At 42.8% G+C, this 20,063-nt stretch overlaps 1 protein-coding gene across 4 annotated transcripts in view; it reads left to right on the forward strand.

Moving 5' to 3' along the window:
- The first annotated feature begins 849 nt into the window (after positions 1–849).
- The window catches only part of LOC142660646 (uncharacterized), a 228,571-nt gene continuing 209,357 nt past the window's right edge, over positions 850–20,063 (forward strand). For all 4 annotated transcript variants that reach the window (XM_075837341.1, XM_075837343.1, XM_075837339.1 and 1 more), the window contains exon 1: positions 850–976. The gene's annotated coding sequence lies outside the window, so the exon portion shown is untranslated. The remainder of the gene's footprint in view (positions 977–20,063) is intronic.

A 20,063-nucleotide genomic window follows, 5' to 3' on the forward strand; every position in this document is an offset into this window, starting at 1 on the left:
GGTAAGTACTGTCAGTTACTATAGTAACAGGGGCCCGTGTAGTTTATTACATAGGCCCCAGTTACTATAGTAACATTTATTTGATGTGGTGGGGGGGGGGGGGAATGCGAATGCTGCAACCCCTATAGTTACTCCACTGGCGGTGCCCTCCTGTCCTACTCTGTCGTCCGCTCCCCCTACAGCGCTTCTTAGACTGAGTTTAAGACACGCCCACTGTTCTTGGATTGGCCAATCCATTAACAATGGGTGTTTCTTACAGACTAAAGAGCGCTGGTGAAGCGCACAAGACCTGACCGCTGCCGAGTCAGGTCACAATTTAGGATTTTAATTAAAAAAATAAAAATAAAATACGATCCTCCAGCCAGATATCAATGGTGAGGGAAACGGAAACAGGTTTCCGTTTGCCTTTCCGCTGAGGGGTTAACTTGATGGAAAGGCAAACAGACCCCCTCAACGGAAGGGCAATGGTGATGTGAAAAGGCCCTAACCTATCGTTTTTGGGGAATACAGAATAGACTACACCGGAAATTTCAATCGCCATACACCAATAATCTACCCTGAATTTTTAATATAAAGAGCCTGGTCACAAAACTTTATGAAGGCTGCAAAATGAGCTGAGCACTATCCATTCATACTGTTCTTCCCGTACACGAAAACGTTGGAAAATACGGGCTGCGATCCCACAACCCCTACTCGGTAGGCGAGAGCTTTACCAATTGAGCTAAGTTCCCCGTAGTGCCTACCTCTGTGAAAGATGTTTATTTTGAGCTTAGTAACAGGATCATAATTCAGGCAACCAATAGAATTTATCGACGGGAGTCCTCTCAATGCGCATGCTCCGGTGTGACTGACATCTCGGGCGGGGCTTGATGTCGGGCTGCTCGCTGTTGGCCGCTTTACACCTCAGCTGTAGCTGCGCCTGGAGGAGTGTGCGTGGATCCTGTCTATCTATGTGACCGGGATTAACGTCTCAGAGGTAGGAGCTGAGCGGTATACACCAAGCGCCCTCAGCATCTTCATCCGTGTTATCCGCTATACCGCTCCGCACATGTTGTGTATGTTGTCTCTATGTCAAGTGCCAGAGCGTAACTGTGGGTCATTCAAGTACATCATTCATTTATTACATAGTTGTCTATATGTAGTCTCTGGATGGAATTTGGCGCTATTTGTCACTAGGTTCTCTAATGCATAGCATCTGGGCCCCAATTCTCCTCCTCTGTGTATAATATAATAGCGGGTTAACCACATCCTCTGAAGGATGCCATGTCTTACTGAACACAGACCAGGCTCTCCGTGATGTGAGTGAAGTGTACGCTTACCTATATGTGCACACTCCATCCCATTCATTAATACTCGAGTAATATTACAGTAGCGCCCGTGGTATTGTGCTGTGTGCGCCATGACAAGTGACAGGAATCTTTAGGTGCCATTACATTTTGTGTGACTTGAAAGAGACGCCGTCTTTAACCTGAACAAACGCTGCCTGTCGTGTAAAGCCGCACGTACATCAGCGATTTCAGGGAACCATTTTCTGAACAACTTGTCGTTTTGGGGGTTGGTCTGTTAACCCCTTCAGGACGTTTCAAAAGGCTATTTTTTTCAGGGGCCACTTCAGTTGTGAAGTGGCTTTGAGGGGCCTATATATTAGAAAGTCCCCATAAATCACCCCATTTTGAAAACTGCACCCCTCAAAGTATTCAAAAGCGCATTTAGAAAGTGTTTTAACCCTTTACGTGTTTCACAGGAATTAAATTTACAAATTACATTTTTATTTTTTTTGCTGAAATTCATTTGTGTTATAAAAAAAAAAATATGTACCACAGAAGGTTTTACCAGAGAAACAACTCCATATTTATTGTCCAAATTCTGCAGTTTTTAGAAATATCCCACATGTGGTCCTAGTGCGGTAATGGACTGAAGCACCGGCCTCTGAAGAGAAGGCGCACCTAGTGGATTTTGGGGCCTCCTTTTTTTTTAAAGTGTATCTGAATGTTCGGCAAACTTCTGACATGTCATAGTGACATGTCAGAAATTTGTATTGGTGGGCTTCGAGCACTGAGACCCCCACCAATCGCTAGAACGAAGCAGCTGAAGCGTTCGTGTGAGCGCTCAGCTGCTTCGTGTCTGTTTGGCTTTTTCCGTAAATAAATGTATCGTGTACGGGCTCAATAGAAAGTCTATGAGCCGATACTCTGATACATCGGCTTTCCGGAAAAAGCAGAACAGAAACGAAGCAGCTGAGCGCTCACACAAGCGCTTCAGCTGCTTCGTTCTAGCAATTGGTGGAGGTCTCAGTGCTAGGACCCCCACCAATACAAATTTCTGACATGTCACTATGACATGTCAGAAGTTTGTCGAACGTTTAGCTTCACTTTAAGAATATATTTTAGGCGAAAAGTGAAAAAATGTTTTACCAAAAGTTTTGCTCACCTCATAACCAACATGCTTGATTGCATTTTTCCAATGCGTTTTTATGAAGCTTGATTGATACCAATGTATGAATAAAAAATCCAAAAGCTGTAGGTGCTCGTAGATCCTCCTGAGCTTGATCCTGTGTCGACTGCAGGCTAATGAAACAAAAATGGTGTGTAGAAAAGGCAGATCCAGCACTCCAACATATAAAATTTCCAATTTTTATTAGGTCATTTTAAAAACAGGGATAAAACAAAAATCCCGGGACCACGCTTACGCGTTTCAGACCACTGGGGTCCTTAATCATAGCTCCCTGTAGTAGCGGAATCCCCGACCACGGCTTCGGCAACGCTGTGGCCGGGGATTGGGGATTCCACTCCAGGAGAAGTCCACAGGGACTTCTATCCCTGGCGCTGTGGCCGGTGTTTCCGCTCCAGGAGAAGTCCCTGACTTCACTGTCTATATATGGACAGTGAAGTCAGGGATTTCTCCTGGAACGGTGGCGCTATCTGCAAAAAGGTAGGGGGGCTGGTGCCATCTATGGGGTGGGGGGGGGGTGCTATGTAAAAGGGTTCTGTGTGGCACTACCTACGAGGGGGGGCTGTGTGGCACTACCTACGAGGGGGGGGCTGTGGCAGTAGCAAAAAATTTACAAATGACATTCGTCCGTTTTTAAAACGGACAGGGAAATAAACTGATGCAAAACGGGTCAAAGTCGGCCGGGTGTTAGTTTTTATTGGTACTATTTTGGGGTACATGCGACACTTTGATCACTTTTTATTCTATATATTGAGAGGGGTGGTGACCAAAACATAACGATGCTGGCATAGCTTTTTTATTTTTTTGCGGTGTTCACTGTGCGGGACAAGTAACATTATAATTTGGGTCGTTATGAACGTGGTGATATCAAATATGTGTACTTTTGTTTTTGTTTTTTTTGTTTTTTTTTAACGGTTTCATTTTTTTTCACATAATAAAAGACTTAAAAAAAAATAATTTTTACACTTTTATAAAACTTTTTTTGTATTTTATTTTTTTACTTACACTTTCTTACATCCCACTTCCCGATGCGCACTGTTGGGCCGAGAACGACTCCGTAACTATAGGTCCTCGTGCGGGATGTAACCTCCCGCGATGGCGTATGGTTACTGAGTGGTGCGACAAATCGCCGATTCACCTCTGCCTTGAACTGTGGTCTGAGTTTCTATTGACGGTATGCAGATCTCTTATGAATGTCTTTCTAAGGACTGCACATCAACTTTTCACAGATATGTCTTTGGTTGGTGTCAGTCATGCACATTCATGTCAGGAAAAGACAGAGGCAGCCGGCAGAAAATGGTCTTACAGAGGCTCTGTCACCACATTATAAGTGCCCTTTCTCCTACATAATCTGATTGGCGCTGTAATGTAGATTACAACAGTGGTTTTTATTTAAAAAAAACGATAATTTTTGACCAAATTCTAAACAATTTTAGATTTATTCTAATGACTTTCTTAATATACGACTGGGTGTGTTTTTTAACTTTTTACCAACTGGGCGTTGTACAGAGGAGTGTATGACGCTGACCAATCAGCGTCATACACTTCTCATTGTTCCAGCCCATTGTTACAGTGTGATTGTGCAGTGACAGAAGCCGGGCTGGAACAATGAGAAGTGTATGACACTGATTGGTCAGCGTCATACACTTCTCTGTACAACGCCCAGTTGATAAAAAGTAAAAAACACGCCCAGTTGTCTATTAAGAAACGAATTAGCATATATCTAAAATTGCTCATAACTTGGTAAAAAATTATAGTTTTTCAAAATAAAAACCACTGCTGTTATCTACATTACAGCGCCGATCAGATTATAATCTGGTGACAGAGCCTCTTTAACCCCTTCCCGCTGCAGCCACTCTTGACCTTCCTACCAGAGCCTCAATCTGACGTGTCAATAACTTTGGAATGCTTTTACCTATCCGAGCAATTCTGAGACTGTTTTCTTGTGACATATTGTACTTTGTCAGAGATAAAATTCGATTGATACATTCAGTATTTATTTATAAAAATTGCCAAAATTGAGAGAAAATGTGTAAAAATTAGCATTTTTCTCAATTTTAACGTATCTGCTTGTAAAACAGTTAGTTACACAACACAAAATATGTTGCCATTTGTTTTTTGAACATCCTTTTTTTATTTTTTATTTTATTTTTATTGGACTCAACAAGGCTTATAAAATAATTTCAAAAGCCTATTTTTTTATTTTTAGGGAACCGTACAGTTCTGAAGTGGTTTTGAGGGGCCTATATATTAGAAACTCCCCATAAATCAAACCCATTTTAAAAACTGCACATCTCAAAGTATTCAAAACAGCATTTAGAAAGTTTCTTAGCCCTTTAGGTGTTTCACAAGAATTAAAGTGGAGTGGAGGTGAATTTTACAAATTTCATTTTTTGTGCAGAAATTCCATTTTAATTCATTTTTTTCCCCTGTAACACAGAAGGTTTTGCCAGCAAAATACAAAGAAATATTTATTGCCCAGATTCTGCAATCTTTAGAAATATCCCCCATGTGGCCCTAGTGTGGTAATGGATTGACTGAAGTGCAGGCCTGAGAAGCAAAGGAGTACCTAGTGGATTTGGGGGCCTTCTTTAGATTATATTTTTGGCACCATGTCAGGTTTGAAGAGGTCTTGTTCCAAAAAAAATGAAACACCCCATTTTGGAAACTACACCCCACAAGGAATTCGGTGTAGTGAGCATTTTGACCCTACAGGTGTTTCATAGATTTTATTATGCAATGTTAAGTACTTTTGTGTAAAAATAATAATTGATAAGATGTCGTTATAGCTAAAAAATTAAAAATCAACAATTTCCACATGGAATAGCTAAGAAAAATATCCCCAACATTTATAAAGCAACTTCTCCAGAGTGCAGAAATACCCCATATGTGGTCATAAACTGCTGTTTGGGCACACGGTAGGGCTCAGATGGGAAGGAGTGCCATTTGGCTTTTGAAGCACTGATTTTGCTGGATTGGTTGCTCGGCACCATATCGCTTTTGCAACGCTCCTAAGGTACCAGTACAGTGGAAACTGCCCAAAAGTGACTCCATTTGGGAAACTACACCCCTTGAGGAATTCAGTTAGCGGTGTAGTGAGCATGTTGACCCTACAGGTGTTCATAGATTTTATTAGAATTGGGCAGTGGAAAATTGAGCTAAAGCTACAGTTTATAGGAAAAATAATGTAACTAATTTTCTCAACAAATAAAAGGAGAGAGAGAAGTGAAACCCCCAACATTTGTAAAGCAATTTCTCCTGACTACGACAAAACCCCATATGCGGTCATAAACTGCTGTTTGGACAGGCGGCAGGGCTCTGAAGTGAAGGAGCACCATTTGGCTTTTGGAGTGCAGATTTTGCTGGATTGGTTTCTGGGTGCCATGTCACATTTGCAAAGTCCCTATGGGACCAAAACAGTGGAACCCCCCCCCCCCAGAAGTTACCTCATTTGGCAAGCTACACCCCTCAAGGTATTTACTTAGGGGTGTAGTGAGCATGTTGACCCCAGTGGCGGATCATCATATGGGTGGTTCGGGCAGCCTCCCAGGGCCCGCCGCTCCCAGGGGGCCCATGGCCGCCCGAACTGAACATAATTAAAAAAATTACTAGTGCAGCGCGCTAGTGCAGCGCGCTAGCGCCGCTAATGGCCACTGCTGATGGGGAGGAGGGGCAGGGAGAGCACTAGCAGGGGCGGGCTGGGACTGAATAGGGCCCCTGCTGATGGGGAGGGCAGGGCTGCCTGCTGCCTCTCTGAGTAGTTCAGACCGTAGCAACGGCTTGGCTCAGATGGGACCTTGGCAGCAGACACCAGGCGTGGTGTAACACCGCAGGCGTGCTGGGTGGCACAACACGACTCCAACTTTCTAAGGCTCAGGAACAAGGTAGCACGGGATGCAGGTACGGGAACACTGGGAACAGGATAGTACTAAGGGACCATTTGCAAGACTAACCCGGGTAAACTCAACGCTCAGGCAATGAGTGAAAGGGCAGAGCCCCTGATATAGTCCAGGGTGATCATGGCTAATTCGAGATTCTTTTCATGTGTGCACACTAGCCCTTTAAGGCCGAGCGCGCGCACCCTAGTGCAGCAAGGCGAAAGTGAGTGTTGGCGTCTCCTAGGAAGGAGTTGCCGACCAGCACTTTGAGTCATGGCCGCGGCCGTCGAGGGGTGAGTAGGAACGATGGGCCATGGCCGTTACAGGCATGGCTGTATGTGGGCAACTATCTACGGGCGGCAGTATGTAGGCCTGGGCAATTTTGCCAAAAAATTTAATCTAGATTTCTTTCAATCCTATGGGCCACTTTCAATTTGAATCTCTATTTTCTTATTGCCTTTAAATAAACTGAAAAAAAGACCAGGAGATAATTTAATGAATTGTTTTCTTTATATAAATAATTTAACATATTACTATAATAATTGTACGTATCTTCACAACTTTAAACCTCTGCAAATACTTTATCAGAAATACAATTGGAAAAATGTATATCTAATTGATTATAACTTCTGTTAACCTGTTTCCCAGCAGGGAACAGGTAAACAAAATCTATAATCAATTATGCACTGCGTCCACTAACATCCCTCTCTGGCCGTCATCACCTCAGTCGGTTTCCGACGTTGCAGACGAGAGCAGTCTAAATTGCAGCAGGGCCAGGCAGATAACACTGATGGCTTTAATTTGTCGGTTGTCTTTTTTTGTCCCAACCCCCTTAAAACACCAGTGCCCATGTAGATGGTGCCGCAATGCCCTGGTAGATAGTGCCCACATAGTGCCACATATAGAGTGCCATAGTGCCCACAAAGTGCCACCCCCCCATTTAGTGCCACAGTGCCCATATAGATTGCACCCCATCCCCCCATAGATAGCGCCACTGTAGCTCCCTCTAGGAGCGGAATCCCCGGCAAGAGCATTGTCGGGCGCTCCCTCTAGAAGCTGTTTCCCTGGCAAGAGCTTCACAAGATTTCTTGCCGAAAACTCTGGTCTTGGGAAAGCCCTTATAGACAGACGCCAGGAACTCACTCTAGGAGCAGAATCCCTGGCCAGAGCATCAGCAATGCTCTGGCCGGGGCTCCTGCTTCTAGAGGGAGCTGCAGTAGTGCTATCTATAGGGTGGTGCTATATACAAGGGGATGTGGCACTATACTAGGAGTCCCTGCTTCCCAACGGAACTGCTGTTCTGTACTCTGTTTAGTACAGAACAGCAGTTTCGTCGGAAAGCTGGGACTCCTAGCACCATATACGACTATGAATCCTGGAGTCCTGTTCACATCTACCGTGGTCGGGCCGGGAAATCCAGCCGACACAGGGACCGTTTTTCATGTCCCGATCATGGTTGTGTAAAACGGTAGAGGCAGAGCCAGGACAGAACAGGGAGCAGATAAGGCGACGGGGCTCAGCTTCTTAGATGGGGCGGACCAGGCAAGTGACCCTTTAAGGGCGAATTAATCTCCATTCGATTAATCGCCCAGCCCCACCTTCTCTTCAAAATAATCGAATAAAAAGTGATTAAAAAATTTGCATTCGCCCCTAAATAGTGCCCAAAAAAAACTACATATCGTCCCACAAAAAAACAGCCCTCCTACCACTCAGTCTATGAAAAATAAAATAAGTTAAGGCTCCCATAAGTCAGGAAAGAAAAAATATGCAGTTGTGCAGTCCCGAGGGGAACATTTCTTCTGTTTTCAAGAAGCGATTTATGAAGGCCCTAATATTCGGAAACCAGGGAGGGAAGGGCTCCAACATGTCTGCTGGAAGTGAGGGTGCCCGTATTATACCAGGACAACACTTTCCCAGCAAAACTCTCCAAACTGCAAAGGTGCAGAGTGCGGACCAAAAGGGGGATAAGAAAGGACACCATTTATCAGTGCGGCCTGTGCAGAAAGGATTGCTTCACAGCATAACACACATCTATGGATTATTTTATTGTGGTTTTTTACCCCATTATTATACCATGTTATGATGCTCTGATGTACTCTGCTCATCTTACATATGCCCCCACATTATAAACTAAAATACCAGAAAGGAATTTGTTGCGAATCCGCAGCAAATACAGTAGTAGCAAAGCGGATGAGATAGAACAAATCTCGTCCACACACTGCGTCAATGCGAAGTGGAAAAACCGCTCAGAAATTGACATGCGGTGCAGAATTTTATTCCGCAGCGTGTCAATAGTATTTGCATAAACGCTATAACGATAATTGGAGAGCTGTCTTGTCAGCATAGATTGCGCACAAATTTCTGGAAAACACCTGTTTTAACCAGTGGCTGATTAAGTGTACTATGGGCCCTGGGCTGTTGGCACAACTTGGGCCCCCTCCTTCCCCCTCACATGCAATTCAAAACCCCCCCAACCCGCTGACACTTTACAAATCAGTGCCACTGACCTGACGGATACAGGTTTTAGCACTAGATACAGCTGCTCTGTATACAAGATACAAAACCGCTGTATCTCAAGTAAAAATCACTTTTAATAAAAACTATATAGAACGTTGCACCGAACACACTGTTGTATTAAAGAAAAAATAATAATTAAAAATTGTAACACCTCTTTAAAGTGAAACTAAACGTTTAAAACACTTTTGATATGTCATAGTGAAAAGTCAGAACTTTTAAACGGTGGGGGGTCAGAGCCCCCACCGATTGCTAAAATGAAGCGGCAGAAGTGTTCGGTTCAATGCTGTGCTGCTTCGTCTAATCGGCATTCCTCGGAGTGGTGTACGTCCGTACACCGCTTGCTCGGCTTTCAGAGAAAAGCAGATCAGAAACTAAGCGGCACAGCGGTCACCTAAGTGCTTCTGCCACTATGTTTTAGCGATAGGTGGGGGTTTCAGTGCTTGGACCCCCACGGATCAAAACTTCTGACATTTCACTGACAGGTCAGAAGTTTTTTTTAGAAGTTTACACTTTAAAGGGGTTTTCCCATGAGGGACATTTATGACCTATCTTGGTCGGTAGTTAAGAAGACCGCGTAACTCGCTGGGCTACGCAGTTTTCGTAACTCTCAGAAGTGCATGGCAGTTACGGAAACAGCGTAGCTTAATGAGCTACACTGTTTTCGTAATTCTTGACCAGGAAGTGGCCGGGAGGCAGTGAGAGCAGAAAGATGTAGAACGGGGTTTAGGGTGCCCCGTTCTAGAGAGAGGTTCAGGTCCTAGAGGTGGGACCCACATCTATCTGACATTTATAACATATCCTGTGGATATGTCATAAATGTCCCTCGCAGGAAAACCCCTTTAAGTAGTCACCCCTCCCCTTGTAGTCAAATAACTACTGAGGGCTGTATGGGGGGGATTATATTGCAAGGGGACGTCAGATTGTCTGACTGACTGCTGGGGGCTCTATGGGTTGGTCTGAGTGTCTGACTCTGACGGCTCTGTGGGGGACAATCTGACCTCCCCTTGCAATATATTAGTAACTACTGAGGGCTCTATGGGAAGGGGGGATCTAACCATATAAGTGACTGCAGAGCACTCTATGAAGGGGGAATAATCCCCCCCATCCCCATAGAGCCCTCTGTATTTTATTATACAGCAGGGAAGGTTGAGCGTCTGACTGCTGAGTGCTCTATGGGGGGGGGGGGGGGAATTATTATCCCCACATAGAGCCCTCTGTAGTGAGTTAGATGGGCTCTATAATTAATCCCTCCCTAGCGTCAACCGATCAGTTTAGCGTTGGCTGGGGCAGGAGGCGAGTACCACACTAACCTCACCAGATGACCACGGCCCTGCTTTCCTGTTCTTCTCTGTCAGGGCATGCATCGTCAGAGAGGCGTATTCTAACTTCTACCACTAGCAGACGTGCCTATCTTGACGCACGTCTGCTAGTTCTATCCCGCTCCTGCAAATGCTGTCCCTCCCACAGGACCGATTCTAGCTTTTCTGCTCACTTTGGCGAAAATTGAAATGCTGTCCCCCAGATTTTGACTGACATCCCCCTGGCTGTTCTACATCACTAGCAGCCTCCTCCAACTCTTGCAGTTGCGCCGTTGCCTTGTACTGGCATCTGTGGTCCAGCCGGGCAGAGTACACCTCGCTGCATGGTACGTGCCCAAGAAGTACAAGGCAATGGCACATCCGAGAAAGTTGGAGGAGACTGGTAGTGATGTACAACAGCTGGGCGGGGGGGGGGGGGATATCAAGCAAGAAAAGGTAGCTTTGGAGTCCAGACTATGTGACTCTTCCGAGTAACTAGCATATAGTGTGCATCGTCGATCTTATAGATTTTGCTGCATCTGAAAAAACAAACAAACACGTGAATGTTTGGAAATATTGTCAGGTCATGTATTACTGAATGGTGGCGGTTCAAGGTGTTAAAACTATCTGACAGGTTCCCATTAAATATACAATGAAATTAAAACAATTCCATCTGCCCAGCAATTTTCTTATTAGAAATATACCCTACATAATTACAGCATCAGAACCAAGCTCCTAAATATATACAGCCCCAGAACAAAGCTCAGTACATATATTCAGCACCAGAACGAAGCTCAATACATATATACAGCTCCAGAACCAAGCTTATACATTTATATACAGCACCAGGACCAATCTTATATATATATATATATATATATATATATATATATAGCACCAGAACCAAGCTCATACATATATTTAGCCCCAGAACCAAGCTCATACATATATTTAGCCCCAGAACCAAGCTCATACATATATTTAGCCCCAGAACCAAGCTCATACATATATTTAGCCCCAGAACCAAGCTCATACATATATTTAGCCCCAGAACCAAGCTCATACATATATTTAGCCCCAGAACCAAGCTCATACATATATTTAGCCCCAGAACCAAGCTCATACATATATTTAGCCCCAGAACAAGCTCATACATATATTTAGCCCCAGAACAAGCTCATACATGTATTTAGCCCCAGAACAAGCTCATACATGTATTTAGCCCCAGAACAAGCTCATACATGTATTTAGCCCCAGAACCAAGCTCATACATGTATTTAGCCCCAGAACCAAGCTCATACATGTATTTAGCCCCAGAACCAAGCTCATACATGTATTTAGCCCCAGAACCAAGCTCATACATGTATTTAGCCCCAGAACCAAGCTCATACATGTATTTAGCCCCAGAACCAAGCTCATACATGTATTTAGCCCCAGAACCAAGCTCATACATGTATTTAGCCCCAGAACCAAGCTCATACATGTATTTAGCCCCAGAACCAAGCTCATACATGTATTTAGCCCCAGAACCAAGCTCATACATGTATTTAGCCCCAGAACCAAGCTCATACATGTATTTAGCCCCAGAACCAAGCTCATACATGTATTTAGCCCCAGAACCAAGCTCATACATGTATTTAGCCCCAGAACCAAGCTCATACATGTATTTAGCCCCAGAACCAAGCTCGTACATGTATTTAGCCCCAGAACCAAGCTCAGTACATGTATTTAGCCCCAGAACCAAGCTCAGTACATGTATTTAGCCCCAGAACCAAGCTCAGTACATGTATTTAGCCCCAGAACCAAGCTCAGTACATGTATTTAGCCCCAGAACCAAGCTCAGTACATATATATACAGCTCCAGAACCAAGCTCAGTACATATATATACAGCTCGAGAACCAAGCTCAGCACATTTCATTGTCAACTGTTAAAAGGACTATTCATCGTTTCGAAATAACCGGTTCAATTAAAGACGCACCAAGATCCGGAAGACCCAAACAAGCGAGTAATGATGAAAAAGCTTTAGATGTTCTGCTCACTGTACATGATAATCCTCATACATCTGTCTCGAGTGGAGCACAACAAAATGATATCAGCGCCAGATCAGTCCATCGAATTTTGAAGAAGCGTCATTATCATCATTCTAAAATACGTCTTGTTCAGGAGCTATCCGAAGATGATTGACTGAAGAGTGGAATTTTGCGATACAATGATGACACTATTTTTTGATAACCATATTTTCAACTGGACCTGTTTTTCGGATGAAGCTACGTTAGAGCTAAACGGTTCTGTAAATCGACAGAACATGACGTATTGGACAGACGAAAATCCACATTGGATGAGAGACAGTCATACCCAGTATCCTCAGAAGGTTAACGTTTGGGCCTGAATATTGCTCAATCCTATTGTAGGACCGTTTTTCATTGAAGGAAACATAAATGCAGAAAATTACTGGAATTTGTTAAGAAAGCAAGTGATAGCGGCTATTCAAAATATTGCTGGAGAAGCTTTCCGCTATGTTTTGTATCCGCAGGATGGAGCTCTGGCTCATTTTTCTCTGCGAGCTCAATCTTCTGAACGATAATTTTCCTGATCAATGGATTGGTAGAAGAGGCCCGATAGAATGGCCACCGAGTTCACCAAATCTGACCCCATTAGACTTTTTTTTTTTGTTTTTTTACTGGGGGTATTTAAAAAGTAAAGTCTAAGAGACTAGGATTGCAAACTTAGATGAGCTGCGGGAAAGAATAGTGAACATTTTGAATTCAATGACACCAGATGTTATAAATAACGTTATCAACACGTTTTATGGTTGCTTAGGACACTGTGAAGTTGTTGGACATCAGTTAGAACATTTGATTTAATACAGTAATTGTTATGTTTGTATTAATACACAATACATGTCCTCAGGCTTGCTTTGTTTGGCCGGACAAGACACACAGTTTGGAGTCGTTAAATAGCGGGGGAATGATGAACCCCGGGGGTCCTTATTTTGGCACACACGCACACACACGCACACACACGCACACACTTGCTGTCCACCCCACCGCCCCCAAGGGGGTGGGGTTGTGTTTTTTTTTGCGTTAACTGGTAGATTTTATGACCCCATTAAATCCCACCAAATTTCAACCCTCTACCTCGAACCCTTCAAAAGTTATGAGGGTGTTCCGGAGCTTTTGGTGGGCACCGTATATTACCCTGCTACTAGTTTGATAAATTTTTGGTGACAGACTCCCTTTAAGTCAGACAAAGATGATAATACTAAGCTTTTAGTAGGTAGGGTTGTCACGATACCAGAATTTGGACTTCGATACCGATACTTAGGGGCAGATTGGGAGCTTAAAGTGGCCCTGGAAAAAATCTAAATGTGGCCCCATGTTGTGGGTGGGGCCAGCACAAGTAAGCGGAGTCCGCTAACCATTTGCTGTAGCCACATTGGTGATAGATCTAATAATGCCACCTTGTTGTTGTTGTCAGCATTGGGCTGTATTCACATCTGTTTTGGACGATCTTGGGCGGCTTTTACACCACAGTATTTCTATTAACTGCTTCCCGCCGTAGCCATTTTTTATTTTTCACTTTTTCTTCCCCACTTTCCAAAAGCCATAACTTCTTAATTTTTCAGTCGATATAGGCATATGTGGAACTACTGTCCCGTACTGAAAACATGATTACAGTACGGGACAGTTGTCCTGCAGCGAGGCAGGGACTCCTAGCGTCGTACATAACTATGATGCTAGGAGCCCGGCTCCCTGCAGTGTGTTCGGTCTGGGATTTGTGGCCGAAATACGTTCCGTACTTTTATGGACGGAACATGCTCGTGTGAATCCATACACCTTTGCTTCGGAGGCCGCTGCTTCAGTCCATTACCGCACTAGGGCCACATGTGGGATATTTCTCAAGACTGCAGAATCTGGGCAATAAATATTAAGTTGCGTTTCTCTGATAAAACCTTTTGTGTTATAAAAAAAATGGTATAAAAAGGATTTTCTGACAAAAAAAAATATGTAAATTTCACCTCTACTTTGCTATAATTCCTGTGAAACACCTAAAGGGTTCATAAACTTTCTAAATGCTGTTGTGAATACTTTGAGGGTCTAGTTTCTAAAATGGGGTGTTTGATAGGGGTTTCTAATATATGGGCCCCTCAAAGCAACTTCAGAACTGAACTGTAACCTAAAAAAATAAATAAATTAGGCAATACTTTGCTTCTCACATTATACTGATAAGGAGCCGTGGCCACCCCGAGATGACCCCAGTTTTGACCGTTTGTATAAACGGAGACCCCTATTAGACCGTTTCAGTGCCCGGTTTTCCCAAGCATACACCCCGAGAAGTGTATTTCTATTGATTAGTACTTGATACATTTTAAAGGGAGGCTTCAATTCCGCGAGTACCTGCCGGGTAAGAGGGCAAGGTATGGCGAGAAGATGTATAAGCTATGTGAGAGTACATCAGGGTAAACCTACAGATTTAGGATATATGAAGGTAAGGACAGCAGTATTCAGCCCCAGAATGCCCACCCTTACTGGGAGTTAATGCAAAAATTGTGTGGGATTTGGTGCACCCACTGCTGGACCAGGGTTACCACCTCTACCTGGATAATTTTTATACCAGCGTCCCACTCTTCAACTCCCTTGCTTCCAGTCCTGCGGCATGCGGCACTGCTAGAAGAATCTGAGAGGCCTCCCTAAGACTCTGCTTGGGAAACACTCAGAAGGGGTGAGAGCAGGGCACAATCTAGCAGCAACATATTGTGTGTCAAGTACAAGAGATGTCCTTGTAGTGACAACAATACATGGCCACACCAGTACCCATGTACCTGTACGAGGTACCGGTACAGAGACCCGCAAACCAGACTGCATCCTGGACTACAATAGGTACATGGGAGGGATGGACTTGTCAGATCAAGTCCTGAAGCCCTACAGCGCCATGCGGTGTGTTTTAAGAAGCTGGCCGTGCACATCATACCGATGGCTTTGTACAGGCCACACGGGAACTTTCCTGGAATTTCAAGAGGTGGTTATCAAGAAACTAATCTTTAGGGACCAAGGAGGGGGGGCACCCAGTACTTCTGGAAGCGGGGCCACACGCATCGTATCAGGGCGGCAACACTTTCCAGGAGAAGTTCCCCAAACTGGCAAGAAGGGAAAAAGTCAAAAGAGGTGCAAAGTCTGCTATAAGAAGGGGATAAGGGAGGACACAATATATCAATGTGACACGTGTCCCGAAAAACCAGAGCTCTGTATGAAAGAGTGTTTTCAAATTTATCATACATCCCTTGGTTTATAATTTACCACAATTTTACTTACCCTGATGCACTCCGCACAGCTTATCCCCCCTCGTCTTTCCCCTCTGAGCCCTGCTGTGTGTCCAGGCAGCTGATAACAGCCACATGTAGGGTATTGCCGCACACAGGAGAACCCACATTACAGTTTATGGGGTGTATGTCTCCGGTCAAATGCTCACTACACCTCTAGATGAATGCCTTAAGGGTATCGTTTTTAAAACGGGGTCACTTGTTGCGGGTTTCAACTGTACTGGTACCTCAGGGGCTTCTGCATTCATGACTTTGCACCAGAAAATCCCCAGTAAGTTAAATGGTGGTCCTTTCCTTCTGAGCCCTCCAATGGGCCCAAACGGCAGTTTATCACCACAAATGGGGTATTGCGGCACTCAGAACAAATTGCGCAACAGAATGGGGTATTTTGTTTCTTGTGAAAATAAGACATTTTCAACCAAAACTACATATTATTGGAAAAAATTTATTTTGTTTTAATTCCCAGCCCAATTCAAATAGGTGCTGTGAAAAAACTGTGCGGTCAAAATGGTAACCACAACCATAAATGAATTTCTTGAGGGGTGTAGTTTCCAAAATGGGGTCACTATTGGGGGATTCCTACTGTTTTGGCACCTCAACACCTCTTCAAACCTGGCATGCTGCCTAAAATAAAAAAAGAGGCCTCAAAATGCACTAGGTGCTTCTTTGCTTCTAGGGCTTGTGTTTTAGTCCAGTACAGTAGAGCCACATGTGGGACATTTCTAAAAACGGCAGAATCTGGACAATACATATTTAGTAGTGTTTCTCTGGTAAAACCTTCTGTGTTATAGAAAAAAAATTGAATAAAATTGAAATTCAGCAAGAAAAATTAAATTTGCCTTCATTCCTGTGAAATGCCTGAAGGGTTAAAATAAACTTTCTAAATGCTGTTTTGAATACTTTGAGGGGTCTAGTTTTTAAAATGGGGTGTTTTATCAGGGTTTCTAATACATAGGCCCTTCAAAGCCACTTCCGAACTGAACAGGTACCTTAAAAAAAAGGCTTTTGAAATGTTCTTAAAAATATGAGAAATTGCTGTTTATGTTCTAAGCCTTGTAACGTCCAAGAAAGATAAAAGAATATTCAAAAAATTATGCCAATCTAAAGTAGACATATGGGAAATGTGAACTAGTAACTATTTTGGGTGGTATAACCGTCTGTTTTACAAGCAGATGCATTTAAACAGGCTCTGTCACCAGATTCTGAAATCCCTATCTCCTACTGCATGTGATCGGTAGATAACAGTAACTTTTTTTTTTTTGAAAAACGTTAATTTTTGGCCAAGTTATGAGCTATTTTATTTACATATATATATATATATATATATATATATATATATATATATATATATATATATATATGCAAATGAGCTTTGAAATGGACAACTGGGCGTGTTTTTTTTTTTTTTTCATATGTCCAGCTGGGCGTGTATTGTTTTTTTGACTGGTTGCCGACACAGGACGAGTATGCTCGTCCTGAGCGGCGAGCACTTCGCGCATTAGGACAAGCATACTCGTCCTGTGTGACAGCCGTCCCTGCGCGCGTCTGTGCGCGCGATCGAGAGCGAGGCAACGGCTGTAATACACAGCCACGGCCCCGCTCTGAGAGAAACATTTTCTCTCCGCTGTTAACCCTTTTGAACGCCGCGATGAAAGCTGATCGCGCCGTTCAAAGAGAGGGGACTGCACATTGATCGCGTCACAGAAAATAACTGTGACGCGATCAAAGCCCACAACTCGTATGGCCAGACAGCCCAGGGTCCAGTGAAGGACCCCAGGGCTGTCTGAACATATTTCCTGTTGTTAGGGCATACTGAGGTATGCCCTAACAACTGCCTGTGTACAATCAGCGCCGATAACATGCAATAGGCGATAGGGATTTGAGAATCTGGTGACACAGCCTCTTTAAATTCTGAAAAATGCTATTTTTTCAAACATTTCTCAAAATGTTGCAATTTTTCACCAATAAATACTGAATATATCGACCAAATTTTACCACGAACATGAAGCCCAATGTGTCACGAGAAAATAATCTCAGAATCGCTTGGATAGGATTAAGCATTCCGACGTTATTACCACATAAAGTGAAATATGTCAGATTTGAAAAATGGGCTCTGAGCCTTATGGCCAAAACAAGGCTTCGTCCTTAAGTGGTTAATGTTGAAGATTATGGGTAACGTTAATGAAAACCCAAAATGTAATCTCAGAAAATTTGAATGTTGGGTAAAAGTTCAAGATTGTAGACTCATGATGTCACACTCTAATCATCTAATAAACACAAAACACCTACAGAGGTTTCCTAAGCCTTTGACCCCCTCCCCGCACCTGGATGTAACTGCATGTCAAGGTGAGCAGTAACTTCGCACACCTTGACGTGCAGTTACGTCTGTACTTTGACAGTTAACCGCCGCGTGGCGCTACATCGCAGCGGCGGTTAACTGGGCAAGGTGTCTGCTCTGCTTTTCCTGTTGCCGATTTTGGCAGTTATCCCCTTAGATTGCGATCGCCACACTTAAGGAGTTTAGAGCAGATCGGCAGCCCCCACATGAAATCACGGGGGTTGGCGATGGTAGCCATGGCAACCGGAAGCCAGACAGGCTTCCGGGCTGCTATGTGCAGAAGCCTTTGAGGACCAGCTGGAGGCTGGAGTTATTAGTAAAAAAAAAAAAAATAAATATTTAAAGTCCAAAGAAAAACCCTTTTCCCATTTTTTTTTTTCTCTAAAGCAATGTAAAAAAATAAAAACTTGTACAAAATTGGTATCGCTGCATCCGTTAAAGTCTAACTGTTTTAATAAGGCATTTGAGACGCCAAAATCGCTGTTTTTTGATCACCGAAGCACGAAAAAATTTTTTTTTTAATTTAAGTGTTCAAAAAGTTGTATGTGCCAAAAACTGGTACCTATAAAAACTACAGCTTGTCCTGCAAAAAATAAGCCCTCACACCTCTCAATCGACTAGAAAATGAAGTGATTCCTCTCAGAATGTGATGTAACAAAACGATTAATTTTTTTTATCAAATAGTTTTTACTTTGTAAAAGTAGTAAAATATAAAAAAAATATCAATTTGGTATCACCGTAATTGTATTGAGTCGCAGAAAAAAATTAAGTTGTAATTTTTTTTTATTGCACAGTGAAAGCCGTAAAAACAAAACCCAAAAAACAGTGGAGGAATCGCAGTTTTTTCCAGTTTCAGCCTGCAAAGAATTTTATTTCAGTTTCCCAGTACATTAAATGGTACTTTAAATGGTGTCAATAGAAAATACAACTCCTACCGCAAGAAATAAGCCCTCACACCACTCTATTGACAGAAAAATAAAAAAGTTATGGCTCTTGGAATGCGGGTAGTGAGAAACTAAAATAAAAAAGCAAAAAATGAATCAGTCCAGATAGGGTTAATTAATTTCTAATAAAAAACTTTTATGACCACGTGGGGTATTTCCGTACTCGGAGAAATTGCTATACAAATGTTGGGGTGCTTTTTCCTCCTTTTATTCTTTGTGAAAATTAAAAAATTCAACATTTTAGTGGAAATAATGTTGATATTCATCTTCACAGACCAATTCAAATAGATTTAGCAAAATACCTGTGGGGTCAAAATGCTAACTATACCCCTAGATAAATTCCTTGAGGGGTATAGTTTCCAAAATGGGGTCACGGTTGAAGGGCTTACACGGTTTTGGTCCCTCCAGTTCATTGCTAATGCTACATGGCACTGAATACTAATCCAACAGAATCGGCGCTCCTTCTCTTCTGAGCCCTTCTGTGGGTCCAAACAGCAGTTTATTACCATATATGGGGTATTGCTGTAATTGGGAGAAATTGCTTTACAAATAATAAGGTTTTTTCTCCTTTATTCCTTGTGAAAACTAAACATTTCTATGTTTTTTGTAGACAAAAAGTAGTTTCATCTTCACAGACTAATTAAGATACATTTAGCAAAAAAAAACTGTTGGGTAAAAATGCTAGCTATACCCCTAGATAAATTCATTGAGGTATGTAGTTTCCAAAATGGGGTCTTTTTTTTTTTTTTTTTTTTTCCCCCACTGTTTTGGCACCACAAGACCTCTTCAAACCTGACATGGTGCCTAAAATATATTCGAAAAAAAGGAGGCCCCAAAATCCACTAGGTGCTCCTTTGCTAATGTATAAGGCCCTCAAAGCCACTTCAGAACTGTACTGGTCCCTGAAAAAATAGCCTTTTGAAAACTTATTGAAAATATGAGAAATTGCTGCTAAAGTTCTAAGCCTTGTAACACCCCGGAAAAATAAAAGAATGTTCAAAAAACAATGCAAACGAAGTACACATATGGGATATATGAAATAGTAACGGTTTTGTGTGGTATTATTGTCTGTCTTACAAGCAGATACATTGAAATTTAGAGAAGTGCATATTTTCTCTAAAATTTGGTGTTTTTTACTCTGCTTCGTCCTCAAGGCAGAAACCGGCTCAGCCCTGAAGGGGTTAAATGGACTGGTTTGTTGCTCAGTGGTCCAAAGTCCTGTTTTCAGATGAAAGTAAACTTTGGGACCTTGATTTCCAAATGAAATGCAGAGTCTGGAGGGAGAGTGGAGAGGCACTCAATCCAAGTTACTTGCG

Source organism: Rhinoderma darwinii, chromosome 9 (assembly GCF_050947455.1).
Source record: "Rhinoderma darwinii isolate aRhiDar2 chromosome 9, aRhiDar2.hap1, whole genome shotgun sequence".
NCBI classification, from domain to species: Eukaryota; Metazoa; Chordata; class Amphibia; order Anura; family Rhinodermatidae; genus Rhinoderma; species Rhinoderma darwinii.